General features: G+C 40.0%; 1 long non-coding RNA gene across 1 annotated transcript; it reads left to right on the top strand.

The window, feature by feature from the left end:
* The first annotated feature begins 260 nt into the window (after positions 1 to 260).
* On the top strand, positions 261 to 12,116 carry LOC122694307. The gene is made up of 3 exons (XR_006341163.1): positions 261 to 298; positions 7,156 to 7,235; positions 12,035 to 12,116. It is a non-coding gene; the product is annotated as an uncharacterized LOC122694307 (long non-coding RNA).
* Positions 12,117 to 15,333: the final 3,217 nt, after the last annotated feature.

Raw genomic sequence — 15,333 nt, 5'->3', positions numbered from 1 at the left:
TAGCTTAGAGAATATTGAGCATTACTTTGCTAGTGTGTGAGATGAGTACAATTCTGTGGTAGTTTGAACATTCTTTGGCATTGCCTTTCTTTGGGATTGGGATGGAGACTGACCTTTTCCAGTCCTGTGGCCACAGCTGAGTTTTCCAAATTTGATGGCATATTGAGTGCAGCACTTTCACAGGATATTTTAGGATTTGAAATAGCTCAGCTGGAATTCCATCACCTCCACTAGCTTTGTTCATAGTGATGCTTCCTAAGGCCCACTTGACTTCACACTCCAGGATGTCTGGCTCTAGGTGAGTGATCACACATTGGTGGTTATATGGGTCATTAAAATCTGTTTTGTATAGCTCTTCTGTGTATTCTTCCCAACTCTTCTTAATATCTTCTGCTTCTGTTAGGTCCATAGTGTTTCTGTCCTTTATTGTGCCCATCTTTGCATGAAATGTTCCCTTGGTATCTCTAATTTGCTTGAAGAAATCGCCAGTCTTTCCCATTCTATTGTTTCCCTCTATTTCTTTGCATTGATCACTGAGGAAGGCTTTCTTATCTCTCCTTACTATTCTTTGGAACTCTGCATTCAGATGGATGTATCTCTCCTCTTCTTTGTCTTTCACTTCTCTTCTTTTCTCAGCTATTTGTAAGGCCTCCTCAGACAATCATTTTGCCTTTTTGCATTTCTTTTTCTTGGGGATGATTTTGATTACCCCCTCCTGTACAATGTTACAAACCTCCATCCCCAGTTCTTCTGGCACTCTATCAGATTTAATCCTTTGAATCTATTTTTCACTTCCACTGCATAATCATAAGGGATTTGATTTAGGTCATACCTGAATGGTCTAGTGGTTTTCCCTACTTTCTTCAATTTAAGTCTGAATTTGGCAATAAGGAGTTCATGATTCGAGCCACAGTCAGATCCTGGTCTTGTTTTTGCTGACTGTATAGAGCTTTTTCATTTTCAGCTGCAAAGAATATAACCAATCTGATTTCGGTATTGACTGTCTGGTGATATCGTCTCTTGTGTTGTTGAAAGAGGGTGTTTGCTATGAGCAGTGTGTTCTCTTGGCAAAACTCTGTTAGCCCTGCTTCATTTTGTACTCCAAGGCCAAACTTGCCTGTTACTCCAGGTATCTCTTGACTTTCTACTTTTGTATTCCAGTTCCCTATAGATGAAAAGGACATCTTTTTTTGGTGTTCTAGAAGGTTTTGTAGGTCTCTATAGAACCATTCAACTACAGCTTCTTCAGCATTAGTGGTTGGGGCATAGACTTGGATTACTGTGATACTGAATCATTTGCCTTGGAAACAAACAGAGATCATCCTATCATTTTTTAGATGTACCCAAGTACTGCATTTCACTCTTTTCTTTTGTTGACTATGAGGGCTACTTCATTTCTTCTAAAGGATTCTTGCCCACAGTCATAGATATAATGGTCATTTGAAATAAATTCACCCATTCTGGCCCATTTTAGTTCCTAAAATGTCACTGTTCACTCTTGCCATCTCCTGTTTGACTACTTCCAATTTACCTTGAGTCATGGACCTAACATTCCAGGTTCCTATACAATATTGTTCTTTACAGCATCAGACTTTACTTCCATCACCAGTCACATCCACAACTGGGTGTTGTTTTTGCTTTGGCTCTGCCTCTTCATGCTTTCTGCAGTTATTTCTCCAGTAGCATATTGGGCACCTGCTGACCTGGGACTTTATCTTCAGTGTCATTATTTTTGCCTTTTCATACTGTTCATGGGGTTCTCAAGGCAAGCATATTGATAAGACTTTCTGGAATGCGAAGTCAAGTGGGCCTTAGGAAGCATCACCATGAACAATGCTAGTGGAGGTGATGGAATTCCAGCTGAGCTATTTCAAATCCTAAAGATGCTGCTGCTAATATGCCAGCAAATTTGGAAAACTCAGCAGTGGCCACAGCACTGGAAAAGAATTCTGAAGTTGTTTTTCATTCCTTTTTCCAGCGGACCATGTTTTGTCAGAACTCTGCACCATGGTCCATCTTGGGTGGCCCTAGATGGCCTGGCTCATAGTTTCACTGAGTTAGGTAAGGCTGTGATCCATGTGACCAGTTTGGTTAGTTTCCTGTGATTGTATTTTTCATTCTGTCTGCCCTCTCATGGATAAGGATAAGAGGCTTGTGGAAGCTTCCTGATGGGAGGGACTGGCTGTGAGGGAATCTGTCTTGCTCTGATGGGCAGGGCCAAACTCAGTAAATCTTTAATCCAATTTTCTCTTGATGGGTGGGGCTGTGTTCCCCCTCTGTAGTTTGGCCTGAGAGGCCAAACTACGGTAGGGGTAATGGTGGTAATGGAGACCTCCTTCAAAAACACTTACGTCAGCACACCCTGTGGCTCCCAGGACTGTTGTATTCAGTGTCCCTAACCCTGCGGCAGGCCACTATTGACCCATGCCTCCACCTGAGACTCCCGAACACTCAGGCAAGTCTGGCTCAGTCTCTTGTGGGATCACTGCTCCTTTCTCCTGGGTCCTGTGCATACAAAGTTGTTTGTGCCCTCCAAGAGTGTTTCCCCAGTCCTGTGCAAGTTCTGTAATGAAATCCCACTGGCCCTGAAGTCAAATTCCCCGGGGAGTTTTCAGTCCCTTTGCCAGATCCCCAAGTTGGAAAATCTGTTGAGCAAAGGTATGTCACCACATAATTAACACATACCTACTCTGTTCTAGGATGATGAAATGATGATTGAGCCTTTATTACTAAGGTTGTACCTATGCCTCTGTGGGCTGACTATGTAGGTGTCCCCCTTTTACAAGCATTTTCTGAACCTGTAAGAATCACAAAGATGTAGCAACTTGCCTATAAAAAAATACTAGAGAAGGGGGAAACCAGTAGAATATAGTAATACGGAAGCCTAGGCAAGAAAGAATCCAGGTGAGAACAATCCTTAGTGTAGAATGCTGCAAAAAACATCAAATAAGATTTGGTCTGAAAATGGTCCATTCACTCACTTATTAAATAAATATCTATTGGCTATTTAGCATATGCCAAGAACTATATTAGGCATAAGGATACAGTAATACACAAAGCCAAAATAGTCCCTGCTGACAATGCATGTAATAGAAGAGACAGACATTAAATGCCTAATTTAAGAAATACATATTTAGAGATTCCAGTGCCAGCCAAGAAGGCATAGTCCAATAAAGCTTGTCCTAACTGCTAATTATAACTAAATACTCTGGATAAAATACAAAAAGCAACTGCCTGAACAAAACAAATAAATGTAAGCAATATTCAGGAAGAGTCAAAACTGGAGAAGGGGCCCATACAGGAGTTTCTCCTTTTGTGTGTGTATGCATATGTGTGTGTGTGTTTTACTTAAGGATGAGTGCCCAAGTGAAGCTGTCACAGTGGCAGCATGGGCAACTAAAACTCCTAGAAAAACCCTGCCTTTGTAGACAGAGGACTAAGAAAACAGGTCCCTGGGGTTCCAAAGAGTTGTGGGAGAGAAATCCCCATTTTTTTTCTCTCTGGTTTCCTCTTGCTGTGGCACAGGCAACTTCAGTTCCTTAAGAAACCCCATTATTCTAGCTACAGTACAGGGCAGGAAGTTGAGGAGTATCCAAGAGAGAAGAGAACGCGAAAAAGGGTTCTATTTCTGTTTATGAACCAGCATATGTCTAGGACTCATTTTGGAGGTACACTCCAGAGTAGCACAAGTAGCAAGTCCCTAAACCACATGATGCAAAGCACAAGTCTGAGATTAATCCCTGAGTAGCATAGAGGAAGGACAAAACTGTCCTGACACTGCAACCCATGCTGGAGGGGTGGGGGAAGGAAAGGACAAGATAGACTTTACAGTCTCAATCCAATGGATGACTGGGTGCTAAAAAAAACAAGAGAAGTCAACATGATTCAGATGACTTTCATAGGACCTGGAGTATCATAAACACAAAGAAAATTCAAAATGCCCAGGAAGGGGGTTCTTCTGATAAGTATTGACATACCCTAACAGCTTCCCTAGTGGCTCAGATGGTAAAGAATCTAACTGCAGTGCAGGAGACCTAGGTTCAATGTACCCCTCAAATGTCCATAGTGATTCCCACAGAGGTGCCCTATACAGGCATCCCTTTAATAGATCGGGTCTCCACTGACCTTCATTGGCCACCATTCATAAGTTGGTAAAGACCAAAACATAGGGGCTTTTATCATTGTTCAATTCCCACCACTGCTAGGAAAACAGCATGCAATTCAGCCCATCCTGCTGATTTGTTTTTACTCTCTTTGATCAGAGCAGTGGCCTTTGATCAGGGTGGTTATCTGTTTATATTACAACTGCCATCTATAAACCAAGCAGCTCATTTTTTTTCCCCAGCCAATGTTCAAATTTGTTTTAGTTCAGTTCAGTTCAGTCGCTCAGTCATGTCCGACTCTTTGTGACCCCATGAATCGCAGCACGCCAGGCCTCCCTGTCCATCACCAACTCCCGAAGTTTACTCAAACTCATGCCCATTGAGTTGGTGATGCCATCCAGCCATCTCATCCTCTGTTGTCCCTTTCTCCTCCTGCCCCCAATCCCTCCCAGCATCAGGGTCTTTTCCAATGAGTTAACTCTTCGCATGAGGTGGCCGAAGTATTGGAGTTTCAGCTTTAGCATCAGTCCGTCCAATGAACACCCAGGACTGATCTCCTTTAGGATGGACTAATTGGAACTCCTTGCAGTCCAAGGGACTCTCAAGAGTCTTCTCCAACACCACAGTTCAAAAGCATCAACTTTTTGGCGCTCAGCTTCCTTCACAGTCCAACTCTCACATCCATCCATGACCACTGGAAAAACCATAGCCTTGACCAGACGGACCTTTGTTGGCAAAGTAATGTCTCTGCTTTTTAACATGCTATCTAGGTTGGTCATAACTTTCCTTCCAAGGAGTAAGCGTCTTTTAATTTCATGGCTGCAGTCACCATCTGCAGTGATTTTGGAGCCCCATAAAATAAAGTCTGACACTGTTTCCACTGTCTCCTCATCTGTTTCCATGAGGTGATGGGACCAGATGCCATGATCTTAGTTTTCTGAATGTTAAGCTTTAAGCCAACTTTTTCACTCTCCTCTTTCATTTTCATCAAGAGGCTTTTCAATTCCTCTTCACTCTCTGCCATAAGGGTGGTGTTATCTGCATATCTGAGGTTATTGATATTTCTCCCAGCAATCTTGATTCCAGCTTGTGCTTCTTCCAGCCCAGTGTTTCTCATGATGCACTCTGCATAGAAGTTAAATAAGCAGGGTGACAATATACAGCCTTGACGTACTCCTTTTCCTATTTGGAACCAGTCTGTTGTTCCACGTCCAGTTCTGTTGCTTCCTGACCTGCATACAGGTTTCTCAAGAGGCAGGTCAGGTGGTCTGGTTTAGCTGGAGTCCCATCTCTTTCAGAATTTTCCACAGTTTATTGTGATCCACACAGTTGAAGGCTTTGGTGTAGTCAATAAAGCAGAAGTAGATGTTTTTCTGGAACTCTCTTGCTTTTTTGATGATCCAGTGGGTATCGGCAATTTGATCTCTGGTTCCTCAGACTTTTCTAAAACCAGCTTGAACATCTGGAAGTTCACGGTTCACATATTGCTGAAGCCTGGCTTGGAGAATTTTGAGCATTACTTTACTAGCATGTGAGATGAGTGCAATTGTGCAATAGTTTGAGCATTCTTAGGGATTGGAATGAAAACTGACCTTTTCCAGTCCTGTGGCCACTGCTGAGTTTTCCAAATTTGCTGGCATATGGAGTGCAGCACTTTCACAGCATCATCTTTCAGGATTTGAAATAGCTCAACTGGAATTCCATCACATCCACTAGCTTTGTTCATAGTGATGCTTTCTAAGGCCCACTTGACTTCACATTCCAGGATGTCTGGCTCTAGGTAAGTGATCACACCATCATGATTATCTGGGTCATGAAGATCTTTTTTGTACAGTTCTTCTGAGTATTCTTGCTACCTCTTCTTAATATCTTCTGCTTCTGTTAGGTCCATACCATTTTTGTCCTTTATCGAACCCATCTTTGCCTGAAATGTTCCCTTGATATCTCTAATTTTCTTGAAGAGATCTCTAGTCTTTCCCATTCTGTTGTTTTCCTCTATTTCTTTGCACTGATCGCTGAGGAAGGCTTTCTTATCTCTCCTGGCTATTCTTTGGAACTCTGCATTCAAACGGGAATATCTTTCCTTTTCTCCTTTGCTTTTCGATTCTCTTCTTTTCACAGCTATTTGTAAGGCCTCCTCAGACAACCAGTTTGCCTTTTTGCATTTCTTTTCCATGGGGATGGTCTTGATCCCTTCCTCCTTTTAAATGTCACAAAATCTTTATCTCATTTTTTTCAGTTTGAATCTTGATAGAAATAAGTCCTGAACATTATAATTGGTAATATGTCTTTATTAATTTATTTAATTGGAGGTTAATTACTTTACAATATTGTAGTTGTTTTTGCCATACATTGACATGAATCAGCCATGGGTGTACATGTGTTCCCCATCCTGAACCCCCCTCCCTCCCCATCCTATCCCTCAGGGTCATCCCAGTGCACCAGCCCTGAGCACCCTGTCTCATACTTCGAACCTGGACTGGCGATCTGTTTCACATATGATAATCAGTTGAGAGCTGTTTACAGGGCACTGTTCAAGTGATAACACAATCTGGCAGCTCTTTATAAAGTTTCAAAGTCAGTCCTAGGGGAAAAGAGGTTCCCTGCTCATGAGTACATGATCCTTGCATTCCACAGATAGCATGATGCTATATAAACCATTTCCATGTTATTATGGAACTCTTCTGGGTATTGCCTTCCCTGACAAAGTGCTTTTCTGATGCCAACCAAAACCATCATAGTAAGTTCAGGTTTCAAGATTATTTTCTATCCTTCAGTCATATGGGCTGTTTTGATTAATGTCTGATAGCAAGCTAGTAATTGCCCCTCAGATAGCAATTCTCTAAACTAAAGTCCTAGTACTCAATGCTGGGAAGTGCACATGGGCTTTTGCAATAAGCCCAGTCTATACTCCTTACACAGCTATTACACAGAGAATTTGTCCATGTCAGCACTCCAGTTCGTACTCTATGTAGTTTGAACTCAGGCGATCTAATTGGTTTCCATTTAACAAAATAATATTGCTTCAAAGGCAGATTTACATTTGTTCCAGGTTTACAATGGCGAAATGTTCCCTAAATACAAGGCGAAATGTTCCCTAAATACAAGGTTCATCATCATAACATAAGCCAGGTAAGAGACCCAACCACTTCAAAATATTCTTCAAACTTTCACCTTAACCCCACCAATGCTGACACTCCTAGCTGTAGCCTGTTTTATGACTTCATCAACAGATTCTGGTTTTAAAACAACAGCAAGGGGAGACATTCCCCAGTCAAACATAATATTCTTTCCCATAAAACATTCAGATAAAGGAGACACAATTTCTTTACCCAAAACCTAATTTTAAAATCTTATCAACTCTTCTATTTCTATAATTTCTCAATCTGATTAAAGTCAAAATTAGCATTTTATAAATGGATTTCCATACCACAGCGCATGGGGTTCTGTTGTAAGGAAGTCTCAGAAATATCTCTAGACCTGACCACTTTACCCACACAAGTGCATAGAGCTTTGGGGGTCTGGCCAGAAGACCTTGGCCCCTTGGTAAATCCTTACTTTGGTTAACCTATCTAACCATCACCCTAGGCAATTCTGGCTAAGGTTTCTCAGTGTAATTTATGCCTTCTGGTTTTTTACATCCTTCTAAATGAAGATAACTAGAGCAGACTTGTTTGGGGCCTTTTAATGTTGGGGGACTAGCAGTGGGTCCCCTTGGTTCACTGGTTCACCCAACTTTGATAGTGCTGCATCAACCCTCTTATTTCAGCATCATCAATTGCCCACCACATTCATCCTATTTCTCAACAACACATAGACTTCCACTCTGCTAAGACAAGTCCTTTGATTCTCCCTCTGTCTCTCCTCCATTTTCTTGTTACCTGCTCTAATGATCTTGGTTTCAGTAAGACCTGTCCTGGGAAGCTGAGATGGCTAATCTGATAGGACTTCTCAAACTGTTGTTTTGATTCTGCATCAGTAAAAGTGATATGGGGTGCCTATATGACAGGGGCCCCCTTAATCACAGCACCTACCATACCTGAGTAACGGGCATATTCAGTGAATGAATAACCCAGTTAATATAAAGCCAGCCCACATGGCTTGTATACAAAGCATACCAGCGGCTTCATCTGTGGTGTTCTACTTGGTGATTATAGGGGGAGCTGGGTGGTTCCCCTTCTCAGAATAAACACACTTTATGGTGGCTTTTGTCCAGTCTATGGTGCTGGTTGTTGCTTCCAGAATAATGTGCTGTGTGTCTGGATCATGTACAGCCAGCCATCTGTGAGCCAATAGTGAGCTTCCAGTCCTATATCAGCCCAAACAAACTCTTCTATGCTGTAACACTTAAAGCCAAAGATACTGCTCCTAATTTATCTATTCTCACTATCCATTTCAGTAAAGGTTTTTCAGAAAGCTGATGATACTAATCTACAAAAAGACAGCTCCTTCACATTAAACCCCTTGGTTTCAGGAGTTTCTGAAACCCCTGTGTTGACTACCTTCTTGGCAATGAGAGATATTAGAGGTAATTTCTCTTGCTCTGGCTTAATTTTTCTCTTTGAGGGAAGCATTGAGACTAGTGACTAAAGTTCACACCAACCAAAATCAGAGTTAGGTCCAGCAACAAGGCCTGACCCAAAACTTTATTCCATTTTGGCTATTACAGATACCAATAACAAAGGGATTATATAGTTGGCATGCTTCTTATTATTTCACATTTCCTTACAGATCCAATAAGCCAACTTTTCAGGAGTTGGAATCTACTGCCACTGCTAAATTCCATTGGTAATTTTTACCTTTAGTAACTGCAGTGCAGCTGAAGTTTCATACCGTGGGTGGCTAGGTAGTCATCCAGGGATCAAAGTTTCTCCATTCCTCATCCTTTCATCCCTTCTTTTCACAAACTACATGTTTCCTATGTTTCCTTGAGACAGGAGCATTCTTGCAAATCCCATTTCTTTGACACCAACTAAAGGAAAACTATTCCTCTACCCACAGAATACTTCTGAAAGCAAGCATGTGGTTTTTGGGGTTTTTTTTTCACCAAATCAACTAATTTTTCAGCTCTCTGGATAGCAAGTGGATGCCCTATAATTTAATTCAATTCTACTCTGGGTAGGGTCAGACTCCACAGACTTAAGGGCTCAGTCCCACAAGACTGTCCTTAATTTAGATGGCACTCACAAGTAATGGGTCCCTAGGGTACCCACGTTTTTATAACTTGGCTACAAAGTCAGGGCTTTCCATAACCACTCCCTCAGGCTTAATAATTTGCTAGAATGGCTCATAAAACTCATGAAAATATCTACTTATGGTGACTGGTTTTTTTTATAAAAGATATTGTAAAGGATCAACAGTTACACTGTGTGTAAAGTTCCATGGTAGAAGCATCTGCCCCCATAAAGCTGGAATATACCTATGCCCTAGCATGCAAGTGTCACCAATTAGAAGCTCTGTAAACCCCACAGTTTAGGGATTTTTATGGAAGCTTCATTATGTAGGCAGGATCAATCATTACCTCAGTCTCCATCCCCTCTCCCTTCTCCTAAAGATGGAGGGCAGGCCTGAAAATTCCAAGCTTTATATCATGGCTTTGTATTTCTGGTGACCAGCTTCCATCCTGAAGCTCTCCAGAAGCCCACCAAGAGTCAACTCATTAGAACAAAAGCAGCTCCTGTCACTCAGAACATTCCAGGAGGTTTAGGATCTCTATGTAAGATGCTCCTATCATCTCCACTGCTTAGGAAATTACAAGGGTTTTAGAAGCTTTGTGTTAAAAAGCAGGGGCAGAGACCAAATATATATTTCTTATTCACACAGCTACTATAAATTCCTAATTATTCTTGGAGACTTCAATACTTCTCTTAGCAGTGGTTAGAACAGAAAATCAGCAAAAATTGAGAAGACCTGAACAACACTATCAACCAACTTTGACCTAATAAGGCATTTACAGAACAGTCTACCCAAGAATAGCAAAATACTAATTCTTTTCAAGTGCACCTGGAATATTCATCCAGACATATGATATGCTAGGTCATAATACAAATTTCAAAGAACTGAAATCATGAAGGGCATGCTCTCTGACTATATTCGAATTAAATTAGAAATCAATAATAGATATCTGGAAAAGTCACAAGTATTTGGAAATTAAACAACACACTTCTAAAGAAACCATGGGGATCAAAGAAGTCATAAGGGAAATTAGAAAATATTTTGAACTGACTTAAAATAAAAATACAACAAATCAAAATTCATGCGATTCAGCCAAACTAGTGCTTAGAGGAAATGTATAAAATCATACGCTTAAAATGGAAAAAAATAAAGATCTCAAATGAATGATCTAACCTTTCACCTTTATAGTCCAGATAAAAGAGAGCAAATTAAATCTGAAACAAACAGAAGAAAGAAAATAATGAAGAGCAGAAATCAATAACATTAAAACAGGAAAACAACAGAGAAAAGTAAATAAAACCAAAATAAATGAATTTCTTGAATTTATCAATAAAACCTATAAACTTCTACCTATACTGCACCCCCCCCAAAAAAAAACAAAGAAGATACATTACAAAACTCAGGAATGAAAGCTAATATAATCACAGACACTACAAATATTTAAAAGATAATAAGGGAATATTACAAACAATTTTATACCAGTTCATTCATAGGTACAAACTAGCAAACTAGAAGAAATATATAACATGAACAATTCTATATCTATTAAAGAAATTAAATCTGTAGTTTAAAAATTATTCCATTAAGAAAATTTTAGTCTGGTGGACTTCACTGGCAAATTCTACCAAATCATTGATGAAGAAATAATACTAATTCCATACAATCTTTCTGAGAATAGAACAGGAGACATCTCCAAATCAGGCCAGCATGACTTAATTACCAAAGCCAGACAGACATCAGAAAAGCAGTATCTCCTATAAACATACATGCAAAAATACACCACAAAATATTAGCAAATGGAATGCAATATGTAAAATAATAATAATAATACACTTCAACCTAGTGGGGTTTATTCTGAAAATGAAGGGTCTGGCTCAACATTTAAAAATTAGGTGAGGGAATTTCCTGGTGGTCCAGTGGTTAGAACTTGACCTTTTCATTGCCGTGGCCAGATTTAAGCCCCGATCAGAGAACTAAGATCCTGCAAGCCATGCGACAGAGCCAAAAAGAAAAAAATTAATTGGCATAATCTACCATATTAACAGACTAAAGAAGAAAAACCAGATGATTTCTCAATAAAGGTGGGAAAGCATTGGACAAAATTCAGTATCTATTCAGGATAAAAATTTTTATTAAACTAGGAAAATAAGGGAACTCATCGAACCTGAAAAATGGCATTAATATGTACAAAAGAAAAACTATAGCTAACACAATAGTGAAAGATTGAATGTCTTCCCCCTAAAATCAATAAACTCTAACCCTTCCTCAGTTCAGTTCAGTCACTCAGTCGTGTCCAACCACTGTGACCCCATGGACTGCAGCACGCCAGGCCTCCCTGTCCATCGCCAACTCCTGGAGTTTACTCAAACTCATGTCCATTGAGTCGGTGATGCCATCCAACCATCTCATCCTCTGTTGTTCCCTTCTCCTCCTGCCTTCAATCTTTCCCAGCATCAGGGTCTTTTCCAATGAGTCAGTTCTTCACATCAGGTGGCCAAAGTACTGGAGTTTCAGCTTCAGCATCAGTCCTCCCAATGAATACTCAGGGTTAATGAATATTCATGAACCCTTCCTATTCAACATGTGATGAAAGTTACAGCAAAAACGATGAAGAAAGACACACAGACTGAAAAGGAAGAGGTTGTCTCTATTTGTAGTCAACACTGTCTAAAATACCAAGGAAAAGAGCTTCAAAAACTAATAAATGAGAATGTTATTCACAGCTACAGCTTTTACTCCAAATTTTCTATCTCCAGGTCTTTATATTCAACTGCCAACTGGATATCTTCACCTTAGGAGTCCCATGGATTCCTAAGGTTGAGTACTTCAAAGTTGAAGGTATTGTTATCCCTCCAAACTTTTATTTAAAAAAAAAATGCATATCCTATTCTTTTTAGTAATATGATCTATGACTCATTCTAACATTTATGCTGCTGCTGCTAAGTCATGTCAGTCGTGTCCAACTCTGTGTGACCCCATAGATGGCAGCCCACCAGGCTCCCGACCCTGGGATTCTCCAGGCAAGAACACTGGAGTGGGCTGCCATTTCCTTCTCCAGTACATGAAAGTGAAAAGTGAAAGTGAAGTCACTCAGTCATGTCTGACTCTTTGCAACCCCATGGACTGTAGCCTACCAGGCTCCTCTGTCCATGGGATTTTCCAGGCAAGAGTACTGGAGTGGGGTGCCATTGCCTTCTCCGCTAATATTTATACTTGTTCTCATATTTATAGCATTCCAATTGATTTATCCATCCACCCAAGCTACAAAAAGGGGATTCATCTTACACTTCTTTCCCACTTCACATCTACTTGGTCACTTAGGATATCAGTTAACTTTTATTATGAAACAAACTGCTCTGAATCTGGAGGCTTAAAACAAAATATTTATTATTTCCTGTGATTCTGTGGGTTGACTGGCTGATTTTTCTGGTCTGAATCATCTTAGTTGGGGTTAGAAGGCCTAGGATGCTCTCATACATGTGTCTGGGGCCACAACTGAGGAGGCCAAGATGGTTGAGACACCTGTGGACTCTCTTCAAGTGGTCCTTCATCTTCTAGGAGGCTAGCCCTAATTTGATTACATGGTGGTAGAAGAGTTGCCAGCAATAAGAGGGCAAGTCCCAACATGCAAACGTTTTGCAAGCCTCTGCTGAATTACAATTGCTTTCATCCCAGTATCTCAGTAGCCAGAATAAGTCGCATGAGTTAGCCCGCAAAAAGCCTACCCAAGGATATGGGTGCTGGTAGGTATGGAAAACTAGCTCGAGAAGAGAAGTGTAACTATCTACCACCCTTAATCCGATTGATTCTATCTCCTTCTCTCTCCATACTCATTCTTCCTCTAGAATCCCACTTCACTGAGAAGTTCAAGACCTTCTCATGTCCTACTCTACTACCTGTAGCAGCCTCCCAATTGAGCTTGCATTGCTGCAAGTTATTAGCGTGGGAATTTTCTGGAAAAATACAAATCTGGCCACATAACTCTGCTGCTTGAAACTTAATAGGTTCTCTTTGGCCATGTGAATAAACTATAAAGTAAATTCCTAAGTGAGACCCGCAAAATCTTTCATTTTCTAGCCCCTATTTACTCTTACTTTTCCCTCATATGTACCCTACTCTTTCAGAAACAAAAAAACAAGTCCCTCAATTCTTGTGAAATTACAATACCATGACTTTACACATATTGCTTTCATCTGAAATGTCCTTCTACTACTTACATCCTGGTAAACTTCAACTTCATCTTCAATCTGCAACTTTTTTGTCTTTGGCCACACAATGCTGCATATGGGATCTTAGTTCCCTGACCAGGGGATGAACCCATGGCCCCTGCAATGGAAGCACAGAGTCCTAACCATTGGACTGCCAGGAAAGTTCAATGTTCATCTTAAATATCAGAGATTTAATAAGGCATTTCTTGCTTGGTAAAGTTAAATGCTCCCACTTCTTGCATCCACTGTACCTCACACAACCTTCAATTATAGTGTTTATTCCAATACACTATAATTACTTGCTTGAAGACCTGTCTAACCACATATTTCACTTTGGGATGGGGATTATGTCTTTTTTAATGTCTAGGTCTCCAACAGTCTACTATAATTCTTGACAGTTAGTACTCAACAAATGTTTTGGAGTATTTATCAATTAAAATGTCCATTTCCAACATTCTAGATGACAGTGGAAAGAAAATTTATCAGATAAGTCTGTCACTGTCAAATCTTGTCATTAACTCAATACTCTTCTTCAATGTTACTTTTTAGTCAAGTTGAGTGGAATGCAGTTTCAAGTATACCAAAACTTTCAATATGAACTAGCATACCTTCAATAAATTATAAATATGTTAAAATGAGAATTTAAACATTATATTAAGGTATATAAATGTACTAAATTTGCAAATGTACTAAAATTATCACTGTACTAAAGCATATTGATGCCTCATTGTGGTCGTAGCTGGATTATGTGAGTCTATTTTTTCAGTTTTCCTAAATTCTCATAAATGTTAAAGTTTAAAATAAAAATATCCATGGTGTAGTAGGAATGATATAGTATACTACATAAATAAGTTTCTTTAAAAATTCATTATAACTCAGAGCTTGACTTCAGCCTTTGCTACAGACCTAATTCTTGTGTCTCCCACAAAATTCCTATGTTGAAACCTTATCCACAATGTGATAGTATAAAGAGGTGGCAGTAGATAATTAAAGCATTATCAAAGGGCTCTCATGAAGGTGATTAGTGCTCTTATAAAAGAGTTTCCAAAGCTCCACCACCTTCCCACCATGTAAGGACACAGCCAGAGACAAAACTATCTATAATCCAGGAACCAGGAACTCACCAGACACCAAATCTGCTGACACCTTGATCTTGAACTTCCCAGCCTCTTGAACTGTGAGAAATAAATTTGTTGTTTATAAGCCATCCAGGCTATATTCTTACTGCAGCTCAAACAGACTAAGACTTTCTGAAAAAGAAACCTAATTTGTCATGAAGACTTTGTGAAGTTCATGGAGCCATATATCAAAAAACAAACAGAAAACAAAAACCAAAACAAACAAAAATATCTAGCAATATATTAATTGGCAACCGGAAGCAGATTTAATACCTCTTGTGGGGAGTAGGGGGAATGCCTTTTTAACCAAAAGAAATGATTTGGTAATAAAAATAATCTGATTTAAGCATATCTTCAAAGTGGTTAATTCAGGTTAAAAAAATAGTGAATTCAGCTGTACTCTTGATACACGAGAAATAAGGTGCACACAATTTCATGATTAAGGAGCCTCAAAACTCACACACCATCAAACTAACTTGGGCAAAGCTGTTGTGTAAGGTGTGCGTGTTAGTGGGTCAGTCGTGTCAGACTCTCTGCCAACCCATGGATTGTCCCACCAGGCTCCTCTCTCCATGGGATTTCCCAGGCAAGAATTCTGGAGTGGGTGGCCATTCCCTTTTCCAGGGAATCTTTCCCACCCAGGAATCCAACCTGGGTCTCTTCAACTGCAGGCAGATTCTTTATCCTCTGAGCCATGCTGTGAATGGTTTTAAATGGTTTTAAATCAGA

This window comes from Cervus elaphus, chromosome 5 (genome assembly GCF_910594005.1).
Source record: "Cervus elaphus chromosome 5, mCerEla1.1, whole genome shotgun sequence".
Classification (NCBI taxonomy): domain Eukaryota; kingdom Metazoa; phylum Chordata; class Mammalia; order Artiodactyla; family Cervidae; genus Cervus; species Cervus elaphus.
Note: the sequence above shows the minus strand (reverse complement) of the source record. Positions and strands in the feature narration are given on the sequence as shown.